Below are 14,296 nucleotides of genomic sequence, written 5' to 3' on the forward strand. Positions count from 1 at the left end.
CTGACCTTATGGTGGAGGGAAGGTTGATGATGAAGTAGCTGAAAATGGCTGGGCCAAAAACAGTACTATGAGGAACTCCTGCAGAGATATCCTGGAGCTGAGCTGACTGACCTCTGACAATCACAACCATCTTCCTTTGTCCCAAGTATGATTCCAAACAGCAAAGGGGTTTTCTCCTGATTCCCATTGACTCCAGTTTAGGTAGGACTGCTAATGCCACACTCTGTCAAATGCAGCCTTGATGTCAAGGGCAGAAACATTTACCTAATCTCTGGAATTTAGCTCATGTCCATACTTGCACCAAGGCTATAAAGAAGTCAGGAGCTGAGTGAGCCTGGCGGAAACCTAAACTGGGCATCAGTGAGCAGATTCTAGCCGAGCAGGTGCTACTTGGTAGTAATGTTGTTGATACCTTTCATCATGTTACTAATGACTTACTTATTCTTCCTACTAAAATGTACTACCTCACCTTTAACTGTGTTCAACTTCATTTGACAATTATTTGACCATTCCAAAGTTTATTAATGTCATCCTATAATTGGTTGCAGTTCACTAACCTCTCCCCCTAATGTGACATCATCTGCAAATTTAGAAACGGTGATTTGATTTTGAAGACAAAACTGAATGTAAGACAATCACTTACAAATCAAATAGGAAATTCAGGGCTTCTTTCCCAGCAAGTGAGGAGAATATGGAGGAACGTGACAACCATAACTCCCTGTGGTAGTGAACAGCATAGACACTTTAAGGAGTAGGTGGATGAAAACATGAAGGAGAAAAACGTAGAAGGATATACTGTTAGGATAAGATGGATATACTGTTAGGATAAGATGGATGTACCAAGAAGAGTGAAAGTTGCTAGAGAAATTAAAGCTTTTGTTTCTTTTATAACTGGAATTCTTGCATGTCCTATAATTCCATCCAGGTCATTAAAAATTCAGTAAAAACACATTTCATTTAGATCACAGCGACTGCCAGTGCATTGATTCTGTTGGTAGAAATTCTAGCAAGTCAACATTACATTACAAATACTGTTCCAGTGAAGATGTGCACTCAAAATGCCACATTTTATTTTATGTCTACATATACTGACTAACCTGCAGTCTATTTCCACCATTTCTATCTCTATTTGTAACCTCCAGCATTTGCAACTTTTCCTTTTAAATTCATAACACTACTGCCCTTGTTCCTCTGGTCTAATACTTCCCTTCCAACCTGTAAACATCACTTTAATGATGTAGAAGAGAAAAATAATAAATTACACCTGCATCCCACTATTTTTGGTGCAGTGTACTGGTGGATCATGGCACTACACTTGGTTAAAAAAAACTTGCTTGCATGTACATAGATGGACTTTGTCTTCTCATTTTTGAAATTTTTTTTTCCTTATTATGTTATCATGGAAGGACTGTTATTCTGAACTTTTTATTACTTTATTTTTCTAATTTATTACTATGATTTTGTACTTTTGAAGGTCTCCAATGGTGGACTTTTTATTCCTTTCAAAAAAGAAATTCCATAGAATTTGTGCTCCAGAATTTGTATTTTGATACCTAAGATGGTGTTGTAAGTGGTGACTTCCAAACGTTTCAATGTGACAAAGCTAATTCAATTTGAATAAACATGTCATTCCATTCCAAACATCTACACTTACACCCTTATGGAGTTGAGGAGCCAACTTGGAACTGGACAGGGAATGTCAAAATCAACTAAACTGGCATTCTTATAGCGAGCAGATTTTTACTTATTTTATCTGAAAACAAAGTCAATGTTCTTCCTAGTAGTAAATGTAAAATCAACATTTTTATTGGTAACCAAATATTTGGAACAAAGTCAGCCACTAAACTGAAATTTTACTCAAAATGATCTATAACTATTGTATTGATTGAAACCAGTTAGGCCTGGTTGACTATGAGGTCATTGATTTGGGTTGTTAACCTGGTCATAGAGTTATAGAGTCATAGAGATGTACAGCATGGAAACAAACCCTTCAGTCCAACCTATCCATGCCGACCAGATATCCCAACCCAATCTAGTCCCACCTGCCAGCACACAGCCCATATCCCTCCAAACCCTTCCTATTCATATACCCATCCAAATACCCATCTTAAATGTTGCAATTGTACAAGCCTCCACCACTTCCTCTGGCAGCTCATTCTATACACGTACCACCCTCTATGTGAAAAAGTTGCCCCGTAGGTCTCTTTTATATCTTGCCCCTCTTACCCTAAACCTATGCCCTCTAGTTCTGGACTTTCCAACCCCAGGAAAAAGACTTTGCCTAGTTACCCTATCCGTGCCCCTCATAATTTTGTAAACCTCGATTAGGTCACCCCTCAGCCTCCGACACTCCAGGGAAAACAACCCCAGCCTGTTCTGCCTCTCCCTATAGCTCAAATTCTCCAACCCTGGCAACATCCTTGTAAATCATTTCTGAACCCTTTCAACTTTCACAACATCTTTCCGATAGGAAGGAGACCAGAATTGCACGCAATGTTCCAACAGTGGCAAAACCAATGTCCTGTACAGCTGCAACATGACCTCCCAACTCCTGTACTCAATACTCTGACCAATAAAGGAAAGCATACCAAACGCCTTCTTCACTAACCTATCTACCTGTGACTCCACTTTCAAGGAGTTATTAAGGTCGCTTTGTTCAGAAACACTTCCTAGGACCTTACTATTAAGTCCTGCTAAGATTTGCTTTCCCAAAATGCAGCACCTCACATTTATCTAAATTAAACTCCATCTGCCACTCCTCAGCCCATTGGCCCATCTGGTCAAGATCACATTGTCATCTGAGGTAACCTTCTTCGCTGTCCACTACACCTCCAATTTTGGTGTTATCTGCAAACTTTCTAACTATACCTCTTATGCTCACATCCAAATCATTCATATAAGTGACGAAAAGTACTGGACCCAGCACCGATCCTTGTGGCACTCCACTGGTCACAGGCCTCCAGCCTGAAAAACAACCCTCCACCACCACCCTCTGTCTTCTACCTTTGAGCCAGTTCTGTATCCAAATGGCTAGTTCTCCCTGTATTCCATGACATCTAACCTTGTTAATCAGTCTCCCATGGGGAACTTGTTGAATGCCTTACTGAAGTCCATATAGATCACATCTACCTCTCTGCCCTCATTAATCCTCTTTGTTTCTTTCTCAAACAACTCAATCAAGTTTGTGAGACATGATTTCCCACGCACAATGCCATGTTGACTATCCCTAATCAGGCCTTGCCTTTCCAAATACATGTACATCCTGTCCCTCAGGATTCCGTCCAACAACTTGCCCACCACCGACGTCAGGCTCACTGGTCTATAGTTCCCTGGCTTGTCCTTACCACCCTTCTTAAACAGTGACACCACGTTGGCCAACCTTCAGCACCTCACCTGTGACTATCGATGATACAAATATCTCAGCAAGAGGCCCAGCAATTACTTCCCTAGCTTCCTGCAGAGTTCTAGGGTACACCTGATCAGGTCCTGGGATTTATCCACCTTTACTCGTTTCAAGACATCCAGCACTTCCTCCTCTGTAATATGGACATTTTGCAAGATGTCTCCATCTATTTCCCTACACTCTATATCTTCCATATGCTTTTCCACAGTAAATACTGATGCAAAATACTGATTTAGTATCTCCCACATTTTCTGCAGCTCCACACAAAGGCCGCCTTGCTGATCTTTGAGGGGAGAAAGTGCGGTCTGCAGATGCCCTTTCCTGAAAAAGGGCTTATACCCGAAACGTCGATTCTCCTGTTCCCTGGATGCTGCCTGACCTGCTGCGCTTTTCCAGCAACACATTTTCAGCTCTTATCTTTGAGGGGCCCTATTCTCTCCCTAGTTACCCGTCCAATCAGGAAAACCCTGTCTGACTAATATAACCAGGAGATGAGGATCTTCACAGTCCAGGCTAAAGCCAGTGTACTATACACAAGTAAATAAAGGGTGACTTGTTGACAGGATACAAGTCTCTGTGCAGTTATTTCACCTATTGACATGTGATGTGTTTCAAATTGTTACAAGAATATGGGATTTCCATAACATTGCTTGTGCTTGAATCATCTGTATTTCAAACAATGATCTGCACCCACCCTAGCTTTGGTTATTCATACAGTTCTGCTAAGTCTGCTTAACATTCTATACACATGTCTTTTAATTGAGTAAGTGTTTTGTTTAAAAAGGTGCTGTTTAAATGTAGCAACTTTTAAAATCTATGCTATATAGGCCAACAAAGCTCTTCCAGAGAGTTTACAGCAACTGAAGTATTAAGAGATACAAGAGGAACAAGATTCAATTTAAATCTAAATTGGTTAGAGGATTTAATTGTCTTGGGTTTCCGATGTAAAAAGTAATACAATTATTCAAGCTCATACCCGACATCTGTCTCACACCAGTCAAGGTAATTAGGTGAACCTACTTTAACAAAAATAGAAATTATTTTTAGCATATTTTGTCAGGAGGATAATAACTCAAAATGGAATTCCTTTCAACAATTTAATTAAATAGTAAAAGTAAATCATAAGTTTCTTTCCCCATAATGTTTAATTTACCCTTTCCTGAAGGACTGACTCTTGTTAGTGTATAGGAGAAAGTGAGGACTGCAGATGCTGGAGATCAGAGTCAAGTGTGGTGCTGGAAAAGCACAGCAGGTCAGGCAGCATCCAAGGAGCAGGAGAATCGACGTTTCAGGCATAAACCTTTCATCAGGATTCATCAAGAATTCCTGATGAAGGGCTTATACCTGAAATGTCGATTCTCCTGTTCTTTGGATGTTGCCTGACCTGCTGTGCTTTTCCAGCATCACACTCTTGACTCTTGTTAGTGTATGGCTGCAAGGGGTCAGCTTGCTTCATTATACTGTCCAAAAGACCATCTTTCACGCACAGCCTGGACAATAATTACAGCATTTAGAGATTATAATGACCAAACCCAATTCTGTTTTTGAACATCTGCACATACTCCCAAACTAATGTTATACAACACGGATCAAAACTAAACTCAGGCCCTTTGGATTCTATTGATGAGCAGTTGGGGGTCAGTTAGCTAGATGACAAGCTTTTGGGTTAAATTAACATCAATAACAGAGGGTTGGATCTGTGTTCCAACGGAAACAAATTCAGGGCCTGCCTCATGCCCTAACCTGTAATTGAAAACTATGGGACTCTGGCTGAATGAATAATCGCCAAAGACTGGTCTTCAGGCAGAGAATTCAAGAAAGTTAGTCCTTTTGCAGTCTGTACGACTATACTAGATAATTTTTACTCAGTAGATCATTGACTGGCAACCACATTATTATAAATTGATAATAGAAAATTTGCACCCAAAATCCATAACAGGCAAAGGTAGGAGACTGGAAAGATGTATGCAGATGCTCAATATGGATTTCTGAGTGTGATTGATAATTCCATGTGCCCAATATCTAAGGAATGACTCAGTAAGGAGGTACTTTTTGCCAAAATTTTCAAATTTTTTAACTTTTAATTCATAAGGAAGAGTGTCTGGCTGCAGCTCTACATGGGTGGAGACCACATGGGTCAGTTGAAGTGGCATTTGGACACACTGAGCAGCATACAAGATGCAGAGTGATAGTTTCAGGGAGGTGGTCACATTGCAGGTTCAGTCAGGTAGACGGGTGACTGCCAGGAGACATAGACAGGTAGTGCAGAAGTCTCCTTTGGTTATCCCCCTCTGAAATTAGTACACCATTTTGAATACTGTTGTGAGAATTAACCTCTCAGGGAAAAATAGCAGCATCAGCCAGGTCTGTGGTACCACAACTGGCTCTGATGTACATGGTTATGGCAAAATCCAAGCAAGCCATTGTGATAGAGGACTCTGTAGACAGAGGCACTGGCAGATGTTTCTGTGGATGATATGTTGCCTCCCTAGTACCAGGCTCAAGGACATCTCAGAGTGGTTGCAGGAAATTCTCAAAGGAGAACATGGGCAGCTGAAGGTCATTGTACACATTGATACTAGCAACATAGGTTGAAAAAGGGATGAGGTCTTGCAGAATGAATATAGGAGTTAGGCAGGAGATTAAAAAGCAGGACCTCAAGGGTAGTAATCTCTGAATTGCTCTCGTACTACATACTAGTGAGAGTAGGAAGAGGAGGACAGGGCAGTGAATGCATGGCTGAGGGTGTGGTTCAGGAGGGAGGGATTGAGAGTTTTGGATCACTGGAATCTCTTCTGAGGCAGAGGTGACCTGTACAAGAGGGATGAGCTGTACCTGAACTAAAGAGGGACCAATATTCTGCCGGGTCGATTTGCTAGAGCTGCTTGGGAGGGTTTAAACTAGTCTGGCGGCTGTGGGGAAGCGGCGTAAACGATACTGAGACAAAAGAAGAATGTTGAGGCTGGTACAGAAGTTAAAGAGAGCAAGTTAGATGCACAAGGCAGGCAAGATCACTGCAGGGAATAAAGGAAGACTTATCAATTAAACTGCATTTATTTCAGTGCAAGAGGCCCGACAGGTAAGGCAGATAAACTCAGGACACAGACAGGACTGGCAGCTCAATTTCCAGGGTACAGATGCTATAGAAAGTACAGAAGGGGTGGTAAGAGACGAGGGGGAATGGCATTTTTGATTCGGGAAAACAGCAGAGCAGTACTTGGAGAGGATATTCCTGAGGGATTGTCCGATGAGGCTATATGCGTGGAACTGAGAAACAGTAAGGGGGTGATCACTTTGATAGGATTGTACTGTAGGCGAAAGTGAGGACTGCAGATGCTGGAGATTAGAGTCGAGAGTGTGGTGCTGGAAATGCACAGCAGGTCAGGCAGCATCCGAGGAGCAGGAGAATCAACGTTTCGGGCAAAAGCCCTTCATCAGGATTGTACCCAATAGTCAGCAGGAAGTTGAGGAGCGAATATTTAGGGAGCTCACAGCTATAAGAATAATAGGCCAGTGGTAGGGCATTTTAACTTTCTAAACATAGACTGGCACTGCAGTAGTGTTAATGGCTTGGACGGGGTGGAATTTGTTAAGTGTATTCTGGAAACATTTTTCAATGAAAATATTGATGGTCCTAATACAGAAAGGGGGAACAACTCCAACTCTTCTTGGGAAATAAGGCAGGCAAATCACTGAGGGGAGCACTTATGGACTAGTGACCACAATTCTATTAGTCTTAAAATAGTTATGGAAAAGGATAGGTCTGGTCTATGAGTTAAAGTTCGGGCAAGGCCAATTTTGATGGTATTAGACAAGAACTTTCAGAATTTGAATGGGGGAGGTTGTTCATAGGTAAAGGGATGTCTGGCAAGTGGGAGACTTTCGAAAGTGAGATAACATGAGTTCAGGGCAAGCATGTTCCTGCTAGAGTGAAGGGTAAGACTGGCAGGAGTAGGGAACACTTGATGACAAAAGAAGGAGGCATATGTCAGGTGTAGACAGCTGAGATCAAGAAAACCCCTTGAGGAATATAGCGAGTTCAGATGTATATTTGAGGGATATCAGGAGGACAAAAAGGTGACATGAGATAGCTTTGGCAGGTAAGGTAAAGGAGAATCCAAAAAGATTCTACATGTATATTAACGGCAAAAGAGTAACTAAGTAGAGAATAAGGCCCCATAAAGATCAAATAAGGTCATCTATGTGTGGAGCCACAGAAGATGGGTGAGATCTTAAATGAATATTTCTCAGACTTACTGTGGAGAAAGACATGGAAGCTAGGGAACTCAGCAGTAAATAATGATGTCTGGAAAGGAGTCCTCATTACAGAAGAGGAGTTGCTGGAGTCTTAAAATGCATAAAGATAAATAAATCCCTGGGACCTGATCAAGTGTATTTCAGGACATTGTGTGGAGCTAGGGAAGAAATTGTGTGGGTCCCTAGCAGAGATATTTGTATCATCAACATCCATGGGTGAAGTGCCGGAAGATTGGAGGGTGGCTTATGTTGTGCCATTCTATGAGAGACTGAAAGGAAAAGCCTGGGAACTACAAATTGGTGAGCTAAACGTCAGTGGTGGGTACGTTGTTGGAGGGGATTCTGACAGTCAGGATCCATATGTATTTGGAAAGGCAAGAACTGATTAGGGATAGTCAGCATGGCTTTGTGCGTAGGAAATTGTGTCTCACAAATTTGATTGAGTTTTTTTTGAAGAGGTGACCAAGAGATAGACGAGGACAGTGCAATAGACATTGTCCAAGCAGTCTTTAGCAAGGCCGCCAACAAGGCACTGTATAATAGACAGATTAGTAAGGTTAGATCACAAGGAATCCAGGGAGAAATAGCCAATTGGATATATAATTGGTTTGATGGTAGGAGACAGTGGTGATAGAGAGTTGTGTTCCGGACTGGTAGCCAGTGTATCGCAGTGATTAGTGCTGGACCATCTACTGGAGGAATGGTTAATAGTTTGCAGATGACACCAAAATTGGTGGCGTAGTGGACAATGAAGAAGGTTACCTCAGAGTACAACAGGCTTTCACTCAACTTGGTTGAGGAATGGCAGATGGAGTTTAATTCAGACAAATGTTAGGTATTGTATTTTGGTAAGACAAACCAGGACAGGACTTATGCAGTTAATGCTAGGGCCCTGGGAAGTGTTGATGAACAGAGACACCAAGGCGTGCAGGTACATAGTTCCTTGAAAGTAGCGTCACAGGTAGACAGGGTGGTAAAGAAGGCATTTAGCGTGCTTGCCTTCATTGGTCACAGCAATGAGTACAGGAGATGGGACTTCATATTACAGCTGTACAAGTCATTGGTAAGGCCACACTTAAGAGTACTGCATACAATTCTGGTCACCCTGCTATAAGAAGGATATTATTAAACTTGAAAGGATGCAAAACAGACTTAAAAGGATATTACTGAGAATGGAAGGATTGAGCTATAAGAAGAGGCTGGATAAGCTGGGACGTTTTTTCTACCAGGGTGTAGGAGGCTGAGGGGTGACCTTATAAGAGGGTACTAAAATCATGAGGGCTTCGATAAGGTGAGTAGATAAGATCTTTACCCAAGGGTAGGGGAGTCCAAAACCATAGGGCATAGGTTTAAGGTGAGAAGGGAAAAACTTAAAAGGGATCTGAGAGGCAACTTTTTCACACATAGGGTGGTGCATGTATGGAATGAGCTTCCAGAGGAAGTGGTTGAGGTGGATACAATTACAACATTTAAAAGTCACTTGGACAGATGCATGGTTAGGACAGGTTGAGAAGGATATGGGCCAAAAGCAGGCAAATGGGACTAGTTCAGTTTTGGAAACCTGGTCGGCATGGATGAGTTGGGCAGAAGGCCTGTTTCCATGCTGTATACCTGTATGACTGCAAGTATAGTATTTACTGCTGACATGTTATATAGACACTTGCAGTTCTGTATGACATCATACAATTCCTGGATGTATTCGTAGACCCGCCCATTAAAATAGCTAAAATTCAAGACTTACAATACGCTTTGCCTCAGTTTAGATGTGCTCCTTGGCTATGAAATGGTAATGAGGCAAAGAATAACAATTATATAGACATAAGGTATCAAAACATTTAGATTACAGGGTCACAGTCCACAATATATGCATTAAAAGTACATATTTTAATATACATTATAATAACTGAATTGATAGAAGTGGTCAATTCGATCATTTAATATTTAATTTTTCATTTAAGAACCTTACAAAATGGTGTCAATAGATTAATATGCATCACATCATAAAAAATTAGATTTTTAGAATAAAAGATATAGGGTTTAATTTTCAGGTTCGCCTTAAGTTGGAAGTGAGAACATGTACCAGTGTGGAAACTGGTTGCCACTGGAGATCCAATAGATTAGCATTGTTGTTACAATTTTTATACATGATTTAGTGAATAGAATATTGAATAAGATTTATATTTAAGGATGACATCAGATGGGTGACTAGAAACAATGTAAGCTCATTGAAAAGGATTTGTACAGGCTGAATTTGGACTTGCAAGTTAAGTTTCAGGGAGTTGTACTCATTGACAAATGGGAAAGGACATCAGTTAGTGCTATAAAAGAAAGGAGCTGGGACTTTGAGTTTAATGAGGTTTCAGTATAACAAGAAAATAGCTGTGTTAAATGGGATCAAATTAAATACACAACTTGTCATTACATAGTGCATTTAACAAAGCTGTCCTAATGTATTTTACAGGAACATTATCAAACAAAATTAAACTAAGATGCATAAAGAGATATTGGGGCAGATGACCAAAGACTAAATCATAGTGGTAGATTTTAAGGAGTACATTAAACAAGGAAAGAGGGGCAAAGAAACTTAGACAGGGAAATTCAGAATTTAGGACTGAGAAGCTGCCAGTGCTAAAATTAATAAAATGAATGAAATGAGAGAGCCTCAACAGGCTAGATTTAGAGGGGTGTAGTACCTTGGAAAGTCATAGGGCTGAGATAGGTTGCAGAATTTCAGATGGGTGAGGTAATGGAAGGATTTGAAAAGAAGATTGCGAATTCTAAAACTGTGTGATATTGCCAATATAGAAAGAAATGTAGGTGGAAATGTGAGTCAAATCTTAAGCAGTAATCAGATTGAGCCCGTAGGACTTTGACATATCCATGTGATAGTTTTATAAGTTAACAAATGCAGTAATATATGCAGAAAGTTATATGCATTTTAATCATACCACACTACATTTCTAACTTCATCCACAATATCATTTATTCAAGATTAAATTCTTGTGACGCATAGCCAGACTTGGATGGATACAATGTAGAATAATTTTTAACTTTTGGACTGTTCTAAGCTATTGAACATGGGTATATTCCTAATATAAACTGGAGTTAGATTTCCTGGAAGAATCACAATTTTAGAACCAGAAGCCTTAAAAAAATCCTTGAAAAATATTCATTCTCACTGGCCTTCATGGCTCAAATGGAGCATTCAGCAGTAAAACAGAGATGGGGATTCAATAATAGCAACGATGCAAGACCACCTCGGTATAGATCAATAGCATCAGTACAAATGAAGAATCATAACTAATAGGAGAGAAGATCGAGATACCTCTGCCCACTATATAGCAGATAATAGAATTAGAGAACTGTAACAGAAGAATTAATCCCAGGAAGACTTGGGGTGTTGACGCAACTTGAAAAAACACTATGCAATGAATTGTATGGAGCGACAAAGTTTTTGAAATTGTGCACCACACAAGATTCGGAAGGAGAAGATAGTGACACTGATTACATAGAGGGAATTTTACAAGTTACAAGGAGCCTATTTGTAGGAATGGATGTTTTAGTTGCAGACATATTCAATCAAGCTGTGTTGGATAGTGGATGAATGTCTACAGTATGTGGCGTGGATTGGTTAAAGGTTGCTCAGACTCTTTAAATAATAAGGAATTTGAGAGTTTTACCTGTTTCAGGTTTGGGAATGACAAAGTATTGAAATCACTAAGGAGTGGTGATAGCTGAGGTAAATTGCTCTATCAGCACATAAATAGTGTCAGGTGAAGTGCCCTTAGTGTTGAGAAGGCCATGTATTTAAAAGGCTGTGATGAAACTGGACATAGAATACAACAAGGCAGTTGTTTTGGGAGGTCAGTGGTTTTACAGTGTATATATAATTTGAAAATTATTGTATTCCTTAACAAGGCCTAACTTCTCTAGGAGAAAGTGAGGACTGCAGATGCTGAAGATCAGAGCTGAAAATGTGTTGCTGGAAAAGCGCAGCAGGTCGGGCAGCATCCAAGGAGCAGGAGAACTTCCCTAATCAAAATATTAAGCATCAGGAGGTGAATTTTAAAAGGCAGAAAAATGTGAATTATCTCAAACTACTTCTGCAGTCTGCCCAACCATCATTTTACAGGTTAATAATCTCACTAAAGGATGCAGGATTGAGGGAACATGATTAAAGAAGAAATCAGTGAGAGAAATATATTTGTAAACATAAATATGTAGGAGGACACCATCACAGCCCATAGTGAATGTCCATTAGCAAGACACTTTAACAAAATTCTAGCAATGGATTTGAAAGTATGTGATAAGGGGAATAAAATTCATCTTGTGCTTTATAGACATGACAACTGGATTTAGTCAGTCTACAATAACATACAGTAAAGAGAAAAGAGTAATAAAGGGCAAGTAATGGAAAAATGGATAAGGACCAGACTGGGGACACCAACTAAATTCCTAACTGATGATGGAAGGGAATTTGACAATGATGAATTTAAGAATATGTATGCAAATATGAACAAATTCTTAAATGTTTACAGCACAGAAAGTTGTCCATGCTGGTCAACAAAGATGTAACTGCACTAATCACATTTTTTGCTCTTGGCCCATAGCCTTGGAGACTGTGGTAATGCAAGTGAATACCTAAATACTGCTAAAATGTTACAAGAGGATCTGATTCAACCCAAACATTGAGACAATGACTTCCAGACTCCCATTGCCCTCCAGGTTAAAAATATTCTTCTCTTAACTTCTACCTCTTAACCTAAATCCATGCCCTGCCCCCCGTTATTGACCTCTCTACTAATGGAAAAAGTGCTTTCCTTTCTATGTTCCTTATAATTTTGTACATCTCCATAAATCACTCAACTTCACTACTCCAAGGAAAACAAACCCAGCCTATCCAATCTTTCCACATAGCTCTGACCCTCTAGCCTAAATCTCCTAAATTCCCTCACCAGAACAATCATATACTTCCTATAATGTGGTGATAAGAACTGGATGGAGTAGTCTAGCATCTTATACAGTTCCAGCATAACCTCCCTGTTCTTGTATTGTATGCCTTGGTTAATAAAGGTAAGTATCCCACATATTGTCTTAACCACCTAAACTAGCAGCCCCTGCTACACAAGGTCCTTGTATCTTCAGTATTTCCCAGATTCCTATCATTCATAGTATAATCCGTTGCCTTAATCCCTAAGTGCATTATCTCACACTTTTCCAAGTTGAATTCCAATCGCCACTGCTTTACTCACTGTAATATTATGGCAATGAATGCAGAAGCAAAAGTTTCTTTTGTAATGGATCGTGTGAAAGAAATCACATAGTAATAGATTAGTTGATTCATAACATATTAACAAACCAGGCAGTTATAAATGAACATCATCTCTGGCATGGTCAGTCCATCAAAATAACTCATTGAAACTAGTTGGGGGGCTACAGGCCTTATCAAGTGGTTTCCAAAAAATCCTTTGGCAATCAATGATCACTTCCTGGCTTGGAGACTAAATCAGTTCCACTTTCTTTAAGAACTGGAATGTTCTGCATGCAGGGAGAGGGTATTCATTATTGGCCCCAGGGAATGTGAATCAATTCATATAAAAGCTGCATGTTTGCATGGTGAAAACGTTTGAAAGTGAAGCATTTTGAAACCATCTAAAACAGGTGAGATAGAAGGGAAGCCATGGAAATTAAACAAGTGTGTTTATGGCTTGAACATTGCATTGAGTTAGGTCCATCTCAGGTCTGTTTTGCTGAAAGTAGATCACATTCTGCTTCAAGCAAATCCAGCAATGTTCAACTGGTATCATAGGGAGAGTCTAGCAGGCATTTTCATGATACGCATTCATAATTTTCTGTGGGGAAGTTTTACGGAATTTGAGCAATGTGTGATAAATGAAATAAGTGAATTTAAGATTTGAAGTTAGGCTTTGGGGGCCTTTAGATATAAAGGTTTAGACATCAAGCAGAGAAAAAAAAATCAGCAGTGACTTTGGATCAACAATTTTGTTTGAAAAATGTTAATCACATTCTGATAGATCTGACCAAGCCCCCTCAGAAATAAAGGTTTGCATCCAAGGAAGAAACAAATCAATTAAGAAATTTGTCTGGACAGATAAACTAGTTGTGCAGCCAAACCAGACTCAATGACAGTTATGACATGTTGGAACTGGGTACTATGATGATACTTGCAATTGTTGAGGAAGTCCTGAGAGCAATTAAAATATTAAAGAAATTCAATTCAGCAGAATGCACACAGTCTTGGGTGACCAAAGGATATAAAACTTTTAATGATATGCTTTGCATATCAATTTTCTTTATAGCTATTCCAACTATGACATGGTTTATCATTATCTTCATGCGAATAAATAAAGTTATCTGACCTGGGAAGCCAAGAAAATAAAAAAGTGAACAGTACATTTTTGATTGACAAATTGGTGCTAGTAGAAGCTAAAGATACAAAGGTAACAAAAGGAAAATCCAAGAAATGTTTGTTTATGGAATGTTATGTGGATATCTGTTCTTGAGGACAATGCAGCTCCAACCAAAGGTATCAGAGAAACAACTTTAAGGATTGACCTTGTCAGCATAAAGAGAATGTTAAAAAGTAAAGAGATTTCCAAACCAAAGTGGATTGAC

The sequence above is a fragment of the Chiloscyllium plagiosum genome, unplaced genomic scaffold, assembly GCF_037043375.1.
Source record: "Chiloscyllium plagiosum isolate Xiang-an unplaced genomic scaffold, Cpla_swu_hap1 HiC_scaffold_37, whole genome shotgun sequence".
Classification (NCBI taxonomy): domain Eukaryota; kingdom Metazoa; phylum Chordata; class Chondrichthyes; order Orectolobiformes; family Hemiscylliidae; genus Chiloscyllium; species Chiloscyllium plagiosum.